This window comes from Equus przewalskii, chromosome 9 (genome assembly GCF_037783145.1).
Source record: "Equus przewalskii isolate Varuska chromosome 9, EquPr2, whole genome shotgun sequence".
NCBI lineage: Eukaryota > Metazoa > Chordata > Mammalia > Perissodactyla > Equidae > Equus > Equus przewalskii.
The window spans coordinates 18,263,545-18,280,532 of NC_091839.1; the positions used below are offsets into that span (position 1 = coordinate 18,263,545).

The following is a 16,988-nucleotide window of genomic DNA, read 5'->3' on the forward strand; positions in this document are numbered from 1 at the left end:
CCCCATCCCTTGCCCTGTGCATCCCTTCCATCGGGCTGTTCCTGAGTTGTGTCCTTTTATAATAAACCAGTGACCTAGTAAGTCAAATGTTTCTCAGAGTTCTGTGAGCCACTCTGACAAATTAACGGAACCCGTAGAGGGTGTGGTGGGAACCTCCCGCCAGTCAGAAGCACAGGTGACAACCTGGACTTGCAATTGACACTGAAATGGGGAGGAGGGCAGTCTTGTGGGACTGAGCCCTTAGCCTGCGGGCTCTGACGCTGTCTCCAGGTAGATAGTGTCAGAACTAAGTTGAACTGTAGCACACCCAGCTGGTGTCACACAATGGCTTGGTGGTGTTGGAAAACTCACATGTTGGAACTGGTGTCAGAATCGTATCTCCAAATGTTCGTTGACAAGGGAACGGGTGATAAATTGGGATGTCTTTAATGAGCAAACCATAACTGCACAAAACGGTGAAAAACATCTCAGAGACCAACACTGAAGGAAAGAAGTCCTATTTTATTTCTCTTTCTCCTCTCACACACGGCTGGGAGGGGTGTGAATTAATACATCTAGCCTATCCCCGAATTCCGCTGGTCTGACCTTCAAAACGCGCCCACAGTCTGATCACCTCTTGCCCCTCCCACAGCCATCACCCTGGTCCATCACTGACCAGTCTCCTCACAGGAAGCTCCCTGCTTCCGTCCTCACCTCCCTCTGTCTGTTCCCCACACCGCCAACAGAGGGAGCCTTTTGCCACTTACGCAAGGTCCAGTTCCTTTTCTGCTCCATTATGTAGCTTCAAGGTCACACCTAGAAAAGTCTAAGAGATCACAGGAGCCCACAAGGCTCTGAAGCATCTGGCGCCTTCCCTCTCTGCTCTCTTATCCCACCCTTTCCCCCTGGCTTGTTCGCTCCATTTCAGCCACACTGCTCTCCTGGCAGTTCCTGAAACACATAGGACACCTTCTAGCCTCAGGGCCTTTGCACTGGCTGTTCCTCTGCTTGGAATCTTCTTTCCCCAGACACCTACGTGGCTCGCCCCTCCTGCTTCAGGTGGTTGCGCCAATGCCCCTGACTACCTGGAATGAGACAATATTAGAGAAGCGTTAATTTCATTAGGTGTGGTAAAGGAATTTACAGCAGAGGAGAACACTTTCTGGTAAAAGAAAGAAATAAAAACAAGGCCAGAGTTGAGGTGACGACATTACCACCTCAAAGCTGAACTATGAGCAGACATAAATAATTACATTTTAACCTTGACTGTCACCAGGTGGCCAGAGAACAATGCCGTGGTTTTTTCCTGCAGTTAGGACATTTAGAAAGCTCTGGGCACAAGATATGCTGTAACTGGAAAAGGCAACCAATCAGAACTGGACTCGGACATAGCCTTGCAAACTCTTTACTTTTTGCCTTTAAAAACCAGCCACTCTAAGACGGAGTGGGGAGGTCACCTATCAACTTGTGGCATGAGGTATACTTCCCGGACTTGCAAACCATTTTTTTTTTTCTTAAACCCTGCTAACTTTTTTTTTTTTTTTTTTTTGCAGGGGAAGATTTGCCCTATGCTAACATCTGTGCCAATCTTCTTCCTTTTTTGTTCCCCCCTAAAGCCCCAGTAGATAGTTGTATATAGTTGAAAGTTTTTCTGTGTGAGCCACCACCATAGCATGGCTACTGACAGACGAGTGGTGTGGTTCCACACTCAGGAACCGAACCCGGGCCACCAAAGCAGACTGCCCCGAACTTTAACCATGAGGCCATCAGGGCTGCCTCTGCAAACTTTTTAGGTAAGAAAGCCTCTTTTCCTTTAAAATTACATTTTTGCCTTGTAAAGCTGTTTATTTCACTTAACATTTCTGGTGACCAGGATGGGATGTGAAGCGGCTGCCTGATCTCCTCCTGGGGGTCGACTGGATGCTGCATGAGGGCACAACCCAGAGCCACCTGACGGCTCCCCCACAACACCAATGGACCCAGGAGGACGACCAATGGAAGGCCCTCTCCTGTCCTCGACCTCCCACGCTTTGGTAGAGGTCTAGAGGCTGTTCCAGGAGGGGAATCCTTCATATAGTTCAGCTGCAGCTGAATTACAGGGAGGTTCCCCCTTTGGGATGGGCACCTTTTCTTCTAAAGTTTGCTCTAGAGAAACAGCAGATGGCCAGCCACCTGCCACCCCTCCTGCCTCTTTTATGTACAAAAATTATGGGCCAAATACTTGCAAGTCCCTTCTTACCTGGGTCCAAACCACCAAAGATGATCTAAGATTACATTGGCCACAATGGGGCTCCTCTGACATTTCCCAATTGGTTTATTTGTGTGCTCAATTAGAAAAAAGGGGATGTCGCACCTCTCAGAAACAATGGGAAACCTGTTTTAATTGGTACCTGGAGGCTTCCAAAAGGGGAAATGAATCCGTCCTCAATTCTCTGAGAAAGAAGCACTCTAAAATAGAGGAAAGACTTAATCAGTTAGGAGCTTCAAACTCCGGTGATGACTGGATGGAATAAAAAAAAATCTGAAGATCTACTCGTTTCTCCTCCTTCCCCCACCTCTTCCCCTTCATCTACCACCACCTCCTCGTGCCCCCCACTCTACCCGGATCTGTCAGAACTCCCTACTTCAACTCCTCTGAAAGGCCTGACCTAAAATTAAGCAATAAGGGAGCAGGCTGCATGGCCTAGTGGTTAAGTTCAGCATCTTCCACTTCAACAATCTGGGCTTAGCTCCTGGGCATGGAGCTGCATCACTTTTCAGCAGCCATGCTATGGCAGAGACCCACATACAAAATAGAAGAAGGTTGGCACAGATGTTAACTCAGGGTGAATCTTCCTCAGCAAAAAAAAAAAAAAAAAGTAGTAAAAATAAAATAAAATAAAGCATGTAAAGATGGGTAAGCTTTTGAGATAATTCAAGATCGTAATGGCCATTCTGCGGAATCTTTGTTTCCGATAAGTCCACCTTAGGGATTACCCTTAAAAGAGAAGATTCAAAACCTCTCCTCATGGAATGCATTCTTTGATTAATATGCAGAAGCTTCGGAAAGACACAATGACTTCAAAAACAGCTCTAAAAAGAATCCTTCAGCAAAAAGAAAATAATCTTTAATAGAAATCTTTGGCCACCTGAACGAGTCCATCTGCCAGGGAGCAATTTGGATCCAACTATTCTTTTGAGTTTTATGCCTGAGACACGGCTAAAATTTTAAAGATCTCTGTTCGGGTCTGTCTGTGTATGTTTACGTATGTGAGCTTCTCTCTCTATGTATTTGTCTGTCTCCAGATGATATAATTTCTAAGAGTTCTGTTTAATTGGCTTGAAGTAAGCACTTAGAAAAATTAGTTCTAAATGTAATAGATACTAGCCCAGATGACCATAAAAGATAACTTACATTTGTTAGTTTAGGGGCCGGCCCAGTAGCATAGTGGTTAACTTTGAGCACCCTGCTTTGGCAGCCCAGTGTTCACCAGTTTGGATCCCAGGCACCAACCTACACAGCACTCATCAAGCCACGCTGTGGCGGCGTCCCACAGAGAAGAACCAGAGGGACCTACAACCAGGATATACAACTACATACTGGGGCTTTGGAGAGAAAAAACAAAAAGAGGAAGATTGGCAATAGATGTTAGTTCAGAGCCAATCTTCCTCACCAAAAAAATGCATACCTGAAAAAAAAATTTGTTGGTTTAATAAAAGCAGGCATGTCTTCAGAGTTATCAATATTAAATATAATGCAAACACAACTTTTTCTGCCTGGGTTTACCAGTCGGGTGTGTTCATGCTGTTTCTGCTGTGGAATTTGTCAGCAGGGGGAACGACTTGGGGTGATGGTTAACTATTTAATGTCTAGTTCAAACATAGCTGTTAAAATCAAATGTTCAAATAAATGTAAATAAAATAGAAGCTTATACTAAGTTAAACTAAATAATGGATATTTATAAAATATCTAAATCATTTCTGGATAGGCTGGTATACTGAGACATTGATTGCTAAACATAAGTGTGTCTAGTTTTGGCTTTCTTTTTTTTTTTACAGAGACGATGTTTGAGTCTATCAAGAGACGTGTTTTGTGCCACATTGAAAAGTTTTCTGTAAGGAGAAATATGCTTCTAGAAATTATAAAATATGTTTATGGCCTTGCTAATCTACTACAGGATGGTAAGATATGATAGACAGTTCATAATTGTCTTCTTCCTAGTTTTCACTGGAAAGCAAAGATTACAAACCGTTAAAAAAAAAAAAAAAGCTGGAAGAGGAGCTGAGCAAACAAAATGAAACAAAGAGAAAATGTCAGAAAACTTAGAATAATAAATGTAAATTAATTCTATGCAAACTAGGTGCATTGATGCTGACAGAATGCAGACAAAGCAGCAGGAGCTCCTTTGAAGGTAAGAAGCTGGGCTGGCCCGGTGGCGCAGTGGTTAAGTGCGCACGTTCCGCTTCAGCAGCCTGGGGTTCCCTGGTTCGGATCCTGGGTGCAGACATGGCACCACTTGGCAAGCCATGCTGTGGCAGGCGTCCCACATATAAAGTAGAGGAAGATGGGCATGGATGTTAGCTCAGGGCCAGTCTTCCTCAGCAAAAAGAGGAGGATTGGCAGCAGATGTTACCTCAGGGCTAATCTTCCTCCAAAAAAAAAAAAGAAGAAGATAGAAGCAATGAAACTCTCAAGAGAACTTTCTCCTACTGTGGAAGGATTTACTGTAACTTATTTTTCAAACCATGGTCATAGACCATTGGTAAATTATGAGAAACATTTATTTAAATAAAAAATGTATATGGTATCTACATTTATCAATATAGATAAATGAGTAATACATATATCTTCAATTTTATCTGTAATACATAGGTAAATTTATTATTAAATTTTTATTTCAATTACTTATATGATTTTATATATATAGGTATATGCTGGACCATAGTATACCATATATTTCTTGCTATGAAATGATGCAATATGTTCAAAAGCCACTGATCTTTGGGGCTAGCCTGTGGTGCAGCGGTTAAGTTTGCATGCTCCACTTGAGTGGCCTGGGGTTCGTAGATTCAGATCCCAGGAACTGACCTACGACCACTCATCAAGCCATGCTGTGGCAGCATCCCACATAAAACAGCAGAAGATTGGCACAGATGTGAGCTCAGTGACAATCTTCCTTAAGGAAAAAGAGGAAGATTGGCAGCAGATGTTAGCTCAGGGCAAAATCTTTATCACCAAAAAAAAAAAAGGAAGCTGGTACAAAATTAGAATTTTATTTTCTCTCTCGTAAAAGGAGCATTTTCCTGAACTTCTAGTCTGCTCTCGATAAAGAGATTACAAAAAGTTTTTCCTTATTTTTGAGTAAGTCTAATCAAAAGACAGGAAAATCTAGATTTTATTAAAATAATTTCCTGTATTCAGAAAGCCTGAGGTCTCTCTATTAGGGTTTATTTATTTATTTATTTTTAAAGATTTTATTTTTCCTTTTTCTCCCCAATGCCCCCCGGTACATAGTTGTATATTTTTAGTTGTGGGTCCTTCTAGTTGTGGCATGTGGGATGCTGCCTCAGTGTGGCCTGATGAGCAGTGTCATGTCCACGCCCAGGATCTGAACCAGTGAAACCCTGGGCTGCCGAAGCAGAGCATGCGAACTTAACCACTCGGCCACGGGGCCGGCCCCTTGATATACTTTTTTTTAGTTCATAATAGTTTACATCAGTTGTACGTTATTTCTTGTCTGTCACCACATAAGTGCTCCCCTTCACCCCCTGTGACCCCCATTCCCCATCCCCTGGTAACCAATGAACTGTTTTCTTTGTCCCAGTACTTGTTGATATTCCACATATGAGTGGAATCATCTGGTGTTTGTCTTTCTCAGACTGGCTTATTTCGCTTAGCATAATTCCCTCTAGGTCCTTCCATGTTATTGCAAATGGGGTGAATTTGTCTTTTCTTCTGGCTGAATAGTCTTCCATTGTATATATGTATCACATCTTCTTTATCCAATCATCAGTCAGTGGGCACTTGGATTGTTTCCATGTCTGGGCTATTGTGGATAGTGCTGCAATGAACATGGGGAAGCATCTGTTACTTTGGATTGTTGATTCCAAGTTGTTTGGGTAGATACCCAGTGGTGGGATAGCTGGGTCATATGTCATTCTGTTTTTAGTTTTTTGAGAAATCTCCATGCTGTTTTCCACAGTGGCTGCCCCAGTTTGCCCTCCCACCAGCAGTGTGTGAGGGTTCCTTCTCTCCACACCCTCTCCAACATTTGTTATTTTTAGTCAGTGATTATAGCCATTCTAACGGGCATAAGATGGTATCTGAGTGTAGTTTTGACTTGCATTTCCCTGACAATTAGTGATGTTGAACATCTTTTCATGTGTTTATTGGCCATCTGTATATCTTCTTTGGGAAAATGTCTATTCATCTCCTCTGCCCACTTTTCGATCAGGTTGTTTGCTTTCTTATTGTTCAGTTGTGTGAGTTCCTTATATATTATGGAGATTCACCCCTTATCAGATATATGATTTGCAAATATTTTCTCCCAGTTGGTAGGTTGTCTCTTTGTTTTGATCCTAGTTTCTTTTGTGTTGCAGAAGCTCTTTAGTCTGATGAATTCTCACTTGTTTATTTTTTCTTTTGTTTTCCTTGTCTGAGAGGACACGGTATTTGAAAAGATCCTTTTTAGTTAGATGTCAAAGAGTGTACTACCAATATTATCTTCCAGGAGTTTTATAGTTTCAGGATGTATCTTCAAGTCTTTGATCCATTTTGAGTTAATTTTTGTGTATCAGGTGTGAAATAGTGGTCTACCTTCATTCTTTTTTTTCTTTTCTTTTCTTTTTTTTTTGGGGGGGGGAAGATTAGCCCTGAGCTAACTGCTGCCAATCCTCCTCTTTTTGCTGAGGAAGACTGGCCCTGAGCTAACATCCGTGCCCATCTTTTCCTACTTTATATGTGAGACGCCTACCACAGCATGGCTTGCCAAGTGGTGCCATGTCCACACCTGGGATCTGAACCAGCCAACTCCAGGCCCCCAAAGCGGAATGTGCAAACTTAACTGCTGCACCACCAGGCTGGCCTCCACCTTCATTCTTTTACATGTGACTGTCCAGTTTTTCCAACACCATTTATGGAAGAGACTATCCCTTCTCCATTGTATGTTCTTGGCAGCTTTGTTGAAGATTAACTGTCCATAGATGTGTGGTTTTATTTCTGGGCTTTCAGTTCTGTTCCATTGATCTGTGTGCCCGTTTTTGTACCAGTACCATGCTGTTTTGATCACTATGGCTTTGCAGTACATTTTGAAGTCAGGGATTGTGATGCCTCCAGCTTTGTTCTTTTTTCTCAGGATTGCCTTAGCAGTTCGGGGTCTTTGATTGTCCCATATGAATTTTAGGATTCTTTGTTCTATTTCTGTGAAGAATGTCATTGGGATTCTGATAGGGATTGCATTGAATCTGTAGATTGCTTTGGGCAGCATGGACATTTTAACTATGCTTATTCTTCCAATCCATGAGCAAGGAATCTCTTTAAGTCATTATCAATTTCTCTCAGTACTGTCTTATAGTTTTCATTACATAAGTCCTTCACCTCCATGGTTAAATTGGTTCCTAGGTACTTTATGTTTTTAGCTGCGATTGCAAATGAAATTATGTTCCTGAGTTCTCTTTCTGTAAGTTTGTTATTGGAGTATAGAAAAGCAACTGATTCTTGTAAGTTGACTCTGTACCCTGCAACTTTACTGTAGTTGTTAATTATTTCCATCAGTTTTCCAATGGATTTTGGGGGGTAAAACCTTTTGATATTTTTAACAAACTTCCCCCAGGCTTCAAATCCTGGGTAAAATCTTTCTTTTGACTTAAAAAGGAACTTTGGGAGTTTTCAATGAGCTCTGAGACTTCTCAAAGAATTTATTCTCTCTACAAAGAGGGAGATATTAAATGAATTAGATGCTTGGTATATTAAATTACATTATGTTATGTCTTTATAAATATATGTTGTGATTTCCAGAAATTATGTGAAATTCCTGGAAATCTAATACGTCCTTGTATACAATGTTGTCTGCACCAAAATTGAGGCTCACACTGAAGATCAGGAAAGCTCCTTGGCTGACTTTCACACAAAGGCAGAGACAACAAAATGTACAAAGTTTATGACACATGTGGATGAAAACCATTCTGCTTCTCTTGCAAAAAAAAAAAAAAATGACCCCTCATTGCCAGACTTTTGCCATCCTGATGTCCTTGTAACACAGCAACAGTCTGCTCCTGGATAAGAGAAATTAAGATGAATGAACAATGGGTATAAATTAAACAGTCAGTGCTATGGGAAACCCAAGACAGCCACTTGATTCTTCCCAGCTCCCTTGCAAACCTCGTTTTTTCATTTTTACATTCCTTCACCCACTATAGTGTGCTAAGAAAAACTATTTCTGTCCCCAGAGGCCTCAGAACTCCTCCCTCTGTGTGCTTTGAACACCTGCAGCTGGATTTCATTCAAATGCTACTTAATATGCATTATCATAATTATCATTATGTTCCAGTTATTGTATGTGTGTCTTCTTGATAGGGTAAAGCCCTCCTTTGCCATAAAGCTGACAATCTCACAATGGCAAAGAAGTTATTAGAAAAATGTATTTCCCACTTTGGGTTTGCCTTCCACAGTCTCCAGTGATCAAGGTATCCACTTCACTGGGCAAATCATACAAACCTTAATGAAAACCTTTTCTTTTTTTAAAAGATTTTATTTTTCCTTTTTCTCCCCAAAGCCCCCCAGTCCATCACTGTGTATTTTTAGTTGTAGGTCCTTCTAGTTGTGGCATGTGGGACACCGCCTCATCACAGCTTGATGAGTGGTGCCATGTCCACACCCATGATCCGAACCAGTGAAACCCTGGGCTGCCGAAGTAGAGCACGTGAACTTAACCACTCTGCCATGTGGCCAGCCCTGAAAATCTTTTAAATTTCTTGGACTTGTAAACTTTTTGGTTCCTATCATTCTCGATCATCAGGCAAAGTTAAGACAACTAATGGAAAAACTGGATTCAAGTAGAAAACAAATTAAATTAATTTTTAATTATGTAATCATGAGATTACATGAACTCAGGAAGATGCTCTAATGTTTTGTTTTTCCAGATTTAAAGAAATGTTTTCTCTTAAGCTAACTAGGACTTATAGCAAGTTATAAGCAGAATTGAAGCATTTATCTTTTTCTCCCTACCTGACCCCTCGAGAATTTGCAAACTTTTGATAAGTGAGTATGCTTATTTTCATGGCAATATGGCTGTTTGCATAAGTTCAATAAGAATCTGTTCTTCTTATAGCAGGACACATTTGGAAACTGTGTCATATAGCCCAAATTTTTGGTATCCTCTCTATAACGGACCCCAATCAAATATGGAATGTCATATTTGAGAAAAACATGCATAAACTTGGATATGACCAAATAGCTTTGCAGAACAAGGACTGACTTTATAAAACAAATAAAGCCACTTGGAAATGTTGGCCTGGTACCTTGCTTACAGGGTTCCCTTCAAACTTAGCAGGTGAGTAAAGAAAGACACTTCCCTGGCAGGTGCGAGAACCTCAGGATATTTTGGGGACCTTGAAAAGAAAATAATTCACCCAAATCTGTAGGTGTTGCTGGTGGATTCTAATGACAAGTCCTTGGCTTGTCTTTCTTGGCCTGGAGAGTTCTTTAAAATTCAATCTGAGATTCTTTTTTTTTCTTCTCCCCAAAGTCCCCCATTATGTAGTTGTATATTCTAGCTGTAGGTCCTTCTAGTTGTGTTATGTGGGACACCACCTCAGCATGGCTTGATGAGTAGTGCTAGGTCCACGCCCAGGATCCAAATCAGTGAAACACTGGGCCACCAAAGCAGAGCTCATGAACTTAACCACTCAGCTGTGGGGCCGGCCCTGAGATTCTTTATAAAGTTTCAGCAAAGTCAATTTAAAAGAGCCCATATGATCGATCATATTCTTGCTGTACTTATGTAAATAATTGGGCCAAGTTTATTAAAACTAGACTTATTTTGCAAGCCAATGAGTCTTACTTTGGCTATCTTTGGTAAAAATGAGGGTGATTACAGAGAGAAAAATTATGTTTCAGTAAAAACTATAATACACATTGGTGAATAATGTATTCTAATTCTGCTAATTATCTTTGAGGTTTGTATTTTTTATCTGTGAACTGGACTGGATCTTGAATTCGTCTAGTTTCTTCAAATATCCGGTACAGATCTACAAACTAACATTTTCAATTTTTTCCATCCTTTTCATTTAAAATCACTGAGAACTGAAACCACCCTTTTGTCCTGAGGCTCTGCAAACCGAAACTGGACAGCTTGGTATAACCTTAAGAGAGAGCACCACAATTGCCCATGTTTAGACAATCTTCATGCTGTTGCTGTATAAGCCACTCAAAAGGTTTACCTGAACATCTGATGACATCATGAGAGACATTTAAAACTGCCAGAGATGCTTTGACCCTGACATCTAGAAATCTTGACTAGCAGCCATTGACTGGATTCTGGAATTAATTTATAATTTTCTCCAGCCATTAACCTTGTTTTTCTTTCTGTTTCATCAGATTTCACTTGAGTTTCCAGGCCCTAACCTTGATTGGTTTACAAGCCTCTTCTGGATTCCCCAAGGATTGGGGTCCGTTATAGAGAGGATACCAAAAATTTGGGCTATTTTGTTAATAAATGTGGTCATCTATTTAATTATCAAATGTGGTCTTAGGTGTTGTTCCAAAGCCGTTGATAAGAATCATGCAACTAAAATATTAGTCATGCAAAGCATTCCTCACACCTCCCACCTGGTACCCAGAAATATTTTAAAATACAGATACAACAGTTTCATTTTTCTGACCCTGATCTTTGCCCTTTCCCAGCAGGAAGCAGCTTTCCCAGCAGGAAGAGGTCTTTGCCCCCATTTCCCAAGATTGAGGAATGATCATAATACAGTGAGGACTAAAATCGAGAATGAAGGAGTTAAAATTTCCCTGGATTAGGGTGAAAGTGTGCCTCATACCCACAAGGTTGACATGGGAAACAAAGTAACCAAAATTTCTGAGCTTGTTTTGCAGAACAACAAGAGGATCACTGATAAGAGAGCAGCTTGCTGGCAGCTCCCCCCTCACCTGAATAAACACTGCACAGTGGTGTCTGGACACCACCCCCCCACCGGCAACCCACATGATGCTGGTTCCAGCCACAACCTACCTTCAGCCCATGCCACCCTCTGATGCCTCCTACGTGGGACTGGATGGGACCCAAACAGTGTAGGGAGCACTTGGGCATCAAGCAAACTGCATACGCCTCAAATTGATCCAAGGAGTCACCCTGGTGAACCTATGAGCAACAGGGGAAAACAATAAAGAAAGAGAGAAGAATAAGGCCACAGTCAACGTGATGCTTATCATGATCACTTCAAGGCTGAGCTATGAGCAGAAATTTAAAATTACATTTTAACCTTGACTGTTGCCAGGTGGCCAGAGAACAATGTGGTAGCTCTTCCCTGGTTAGGACATTTAGAAAGCCCCGGGCACAAGATACATTGTAGCTGGAAAGGAAGACCAAGCAGAACTGGGCTCAGCCTTAATCTTGCACACTTTGTCCTTTTTAGATTTAAAACCCAGCCACCCCAAGGCCGAGGGGGGGGGTCACCTATCAACTTGCGGGTTGAGGTGTACTTCCCTGGTTTGCAAACCTTTATTTTTTTTTTTATTAATGTTATGATAGATTACAACCTTGTGAGATTTGAGTTCTACATTATTGTTAGTCATGTTGTGGGTACACCACTTCCCCCTTTCTGCCCTTCCCCCACGCCCCCTGTTCCCTGGTAACCACCGATCAGATCTCCTTGTCAATATGTTAACTTCCACCTATGAGTGGAGTCATATAGAGTTCATCTTTCTCTGACTGGCTTATTTCGCTTTGGCGGCCCAGGGTTTCACCAGTTTGAATCCTAGGCGTGGACATGGCATCGCTCATCGAGTCATGCTGAGGCAGCATCCCACATGCCACAACTAGAAGAAGCCACAACTAAAAGACACAACTATGTACCCCAGGGGCTTTGGGGAGAAAAAGGAAAAAATAAAAAAACGTTTTTTAAAAAAAGTGTTAAAAAAAAGAAATGTAAAAATACATAAATATATTTATGTAAATATATTATACAATAGAAAGTATATAATTTGCAATATTGATTTTACCAGTGTGTCCTATTTACTCTGTCCCCCCTACTCCACTCCATTGGAACGTGAGCCCCAGGAGGGCAGAGGCGTCCTCTTGACTTGTTTCCTGTTGGATCTCCATTCCTAGCCCAGGGACTGGCACACAGCAGGAGCTTAAGCATTGTTCATGGCATGAATTAATTCCCTTTGAAAGCCCCTCCCCTCGGGGCGGGTATTTGCTTCGCTCCAGAAGTGAGAGGTTCCCAGGGGCGGGGCCGGGTTTCTCCTGCTCAGCGCATCTCGCTAGGCCCCGCCCACTTTCAGTGCCGGGAGTTGCGCTCCCGCTGATGCTCCAGAGCCTCCCAGGCTCCGCCCGGTCCAGGTCAGTGTACCAGGCACAGCTGTCCTCTTTAATCCTCCCAACAAGCCTATGAGTGAGTTGCTATTATGACCCCCATTTTATAGATGGGGAAACTGAGGCCCAGGGAGGGAGTCACTTTACCCATAATCCATACAGCCAGAAAACAGAGGAGCTACGATTTTAACCCACACAGTCTAGCCTCACAGTCTGCGTTCTTAACTAGGAACCTTACTGCCTGTGGAAGGCCCAGGGAGGCATATGGATTAAGTCTAAAACGCTATGCACGCTCTTACCGATACCAAATTTAGTTTCTTGGAAGAAATACTTCCTGGCCACTAGGATTTGGGTGTGTGTGGGAGGAGGGATCCCATTAGCCTTCCCTGTCCGATCGGACTGTCCACCGCCCCTTATATAACGAAGGCCCAGGGCATGGGGCGTCCGCCTGGGTCACTGCCAGCCCCGCAGCCCCTGAGACCCCGGCCACTTGCACCTGCAGATCCTCATCGACCCAGGGGACAACCATCAGTTCACCAAGCACCCTCGCCGCCTCGGTGTCCGCGCCTCTGCTCAGCGCCTCCTGCAAGCTCGCTGGGGGCGGGTGGTGGGAGCCAGCGGACGCCTCCAGGAGCGGAAGGTGAGCGCCGGGGAGACTTTGGACCCTAGCGTGGCAACCAGTGACGTCATGAGATTTCAGCCATCCGATTGGCTACGGTCTCCAAGTTTCCGCTTCTCGGTCTGAGGAAGGAGCAGAGAGCGCAGGAATAGGGATTCTTAACGAGGGGTTAATGAATCAGGACTATGCATCTTCTTTGGAGAAATAGCTATTCAAGGTCATTGCCCATCTTTAAACTGAGTTGTCCTTCTGTTATCAAGTTGTAGGAGTCTTTATGTATTCTGGATACGAGACCCTCATCAGATAGATGATTTGCAAATATTTTCCCCATTTCATGGGTTGTCTTTTCAGTCTCCCGATAGTGTCTTTTGATGCACAAAATTTTTAATTTTGATGAAGCCCAGTTTACCTATTTTTTCTTCCATTGCCTGTGATTTTGCTGTCCTTTCTAAGAAACCACCACCAAATCGAAGGTCATGACAACTTATCCCCATGTTTTCTTCTAAGAGTTTTATAGTTTTAGCTCTTACATTTAGGTCTTTGAGTTAATTTTTGTCTATGGTATGATGTAGGGGTGCAACTTCATTCTTTTGCATGTGGGTATCCAGTTGTCCCAGCATTGCTTGTTGAAGAAACTCTTCTTTCTCCATTGAATGGGGTCGGATTCCTTGCCAAAAATCAATTGGCCATAGGGTCTGGCCCCGTGGCCGAGTGGTTAAGTCTGTGTGCCCCGCTGCAGGCAGCCCAGTGTTTCGTTGGTTCGAATCCTGGGCGCCGACATGGCACTGCTCATCAAACCACGCTGAGGCAGCATCCCACATGCTACAACTAGAAGGACACACAACGAAGAATATACAACTATGTACTGGGGGGCTTTGGGGAGAAAAAGGAAAAAATAAAATCTTTAAAAAAAAATCAATTGGCCATAGATGTCTGGGCTTGTTTCTGCATTCCCAATCTATTCCATTGGTTTATAGCTCTGTCTTTATGCCAGTACCACATTGTCTTGATTCCTGTAGCTGTGTAGCAAGGTTTGAAATCGGGAAATGTGAGTCTGCCAACTTTGTTATTTTCCAAGATTGTTTTAGTATTTGGGGCCCCTTGAAATTCCATATGAATGTTAGGATCATCTCTTCCATTTCTGCAAAAATAGAAAAATAAAAAGGGGAGTTTTTTGTTAATTTGTTTTGTATTTTGATACATATTACATTGAATCTCTAGCTTGCTTTGGGGAGCATTGCCATCTTAATAATATTCAAGTCTTCCAATCCATGAATACAGGCTATCATCCCATTTATTTATATTGTCTTGAACTTCTTTCAGCCATGTTTGGGAGGTTTCAGTGTACAACTCTTTCCTCTCTTCGGTCGAGTTTTTTGTTTTTGCTTTTCTTTTGGCGAGGACGATCGGCCCTAAGCTAACATCTGTTGCCAATCTTCCTCTTTTTGCTTGAGGAAGATTGTTCCTGAGCTAACATCTATGCAATCTTCCTCTGTTTTGTATGTGGGACACTGCCACAGCATGGCTTCATGAGCTGTGTGTAGGTCCAAGCCCACAATCTGAATCCATGAACCCCGGGTCTCCGAGGCAGACTGCACAAACTTAACTGCTACACCGCCGGGCTGGCCCCACATTTTTAAGTATTTTATTCTTTTTGATGCTCTTGTGAAAGGAATTGTTTTCTTAATTTCCTTTTTAGATGTTCGTTGCTGGCGTAAAGAAATACAACTGGTTTTTACATGTCGATCTCATATCCTCCAACATTGCCGAATTTATTTATTAGCTCTGATAGCTTTTTGTGTGGACTCTCTAGCATTTTCTCTATAAGGATCATGTTACCTGAAAATAAATATAGTTTTACTTCTGCCTTTACAACTTGGATATCTTTTTATTTATTTTTCTAGCTTAATTGCTCTGGATAGCACTCCCAGTACAGTATTAAACAGAAGAGGCGAAGGCAGGCATCCCTTTCTTGCTCCTGATCTTAGGAGGAAAGCTTCCAGTCTTTGACCATTGAGTATGATGCTGGCTGAGGGTTTTTCATAAATGCCCAAGCCAGTGTTTCTTAAACATCTCTTAAAAGGAATCTTCCCAATCAGGTGTCCCTCGAGATGTTTGTAAGTTTTTTAGTGCCGTAAAACTGTTTTTAGCCAATCACACTTTGAAAACTGCTGAAACTGTGCTTGGATGCTGGAGCTGGAAATCACCTCTTTCCTTTCTCTTCCCGCCTTTGATACTTTATTCCAACACTGGCCGCTAGATGACGCCATAAGCACCTCTCAGCAGCGCCTGAGACCAGAGCTCGCCGTAGCTGGGTTATGACTGCAGGTGAGATTTACTTACCATCTCGTATATATTTTTCTAATTTTATTTATTTATTTATTTATTTTGAGGAAGATTAGCCCTGAGCTAACATCTGCTGCCAATCCTCCTCTTTTTGCTGAGGAAGACTGGCCCTGAGCTAACATCCGTGCCCATCTTCCTCTACTTTGTATGTGGGATGCCCACCACAGCATGGCTTGCCAAGCGGTGCCATGTCCACACCCGGGATCCCAACCGGAGAACCCCACTGAAGCAGAACATGCGCACTTAACCGCTGCGCCACCGGGCCGGCCCCTGAATTGTTGTTTTTTTAGAAACCAGTAAAATCGATCATACTCAAAAGCATGATTGTGGAACATGAGTAGTGAAAATGAGGCGTTTACAGCTTTAGAAAATCAAATTTGCCATGTGGATTTATTATATATGAATCTCAGGATATTTTTTGTTTTTTTCAGAATTTTGATCACTAAATGAAAATTTACATTTTGGTTCTTTCCACTTAGTGTGTATTTATTATTTTCGAATGAAGAACATCCTTAAGCATGAAGATGACAAAATATTTTTGAAAAAAAGCTATTTTCCGAAGCCATTTAAGCCTACCATCCCTTAAGTATTGTATAATTAAACACATTTAATCTTTACAGATATTCATTTTCCCACAGAATTGGACAGCTTTTTGAATAAAGCTGGAGAATCAGAATCACAAGGCAAATTCAGTTATCAAAAGTAATAAGAGCAATTTTCTAGTGCTTTCCATATGCCAGGCCCTGTTCTAAGCACTTTACATATGACAACTCATTTAATCCTCAGCACGGCCTTAAAGAGTGGGTACTATTATCTTCATTTTAAAAATGAGAAAACTGAGGCCCAGAGAGGTGAGCTCACTTCCTCAACCTCACACAGCTATTAGGCAATAATTTTAAAAAAAGAGTTGATCTCTACTTAGGCAATGGAAGAGTGTTATCTGAAATGTGAATGTGTATATGCCTATAATTCTCTTCTTCATCCTATATTTGCCTTGAAAAAATAATCAAATAAAGCAATAATGCCAAGCAAACCTGCTGGCATCTTCTCACAGAATGTCTGTCTCACCCAGAAAAAGCTTGAACCCTTTTTTTTCCTAAAGATCTTATTTTTCCTTTTTCTTTCCAAAGCCCCCCAGTACATACTTGTATATTGTTTTTAGTTGTGGGTCCTTCTAGTTGTGGCATGTGGGATGCCACCTCAGTGTGGCCTGATGAGCGGTGCCATGTCCACACCCAGGATCTGAACCAGCGAAATCCTGGCCCACAGAATCGGAGTACGTGAACTTAACCGCTTGGCCGTGGGGCGGGCCCATCTTGAACCCTTTTGAAATGGGAAGAAAAGAAGACATACCTCTCCTGGATTCTTTCATCACATGAAGAGGTTTCCCAGAGGCCTCCAGGCAAATTTCTCTTTGTGTCCCCTTGGCCCATGACCATCCCTTGAGCAATTCTTGATTAAAAGGAATGAGGTGTGACAATGGTTTGCTGCTGCCGCAACAAATCAGAATTCTAGTCCTAAAGCCG

At 42.2% G+C, this 16,988-nt stretch overlaps 1 long non-coding RNA gene across 1 annotated transcript; it reads right to left on the reverse strand.

Moving 5' to 3' along the window:
• Positions 1 to 7,857: 7,857 nt before the first annotated feature.
• Positions 7,858 to 16,722, reverse strand: LOC103553320 (uncharacterized). The gene is made up of 4 exons (XR_545443.2): positions 16,608 to 16,722; positions 12,994 to 14,257; positions 11,193 to 11,321; positions 7,858 to 8,232 (listed from the first exon to the last, which is right to left on the reverse strand). It is a non-coding gene; the product is annotated as an uncharacterized lncRNA (long non-coding RNA).
• Positions 16,723 to 16,988: the final 266 nt, after the last annotated feature.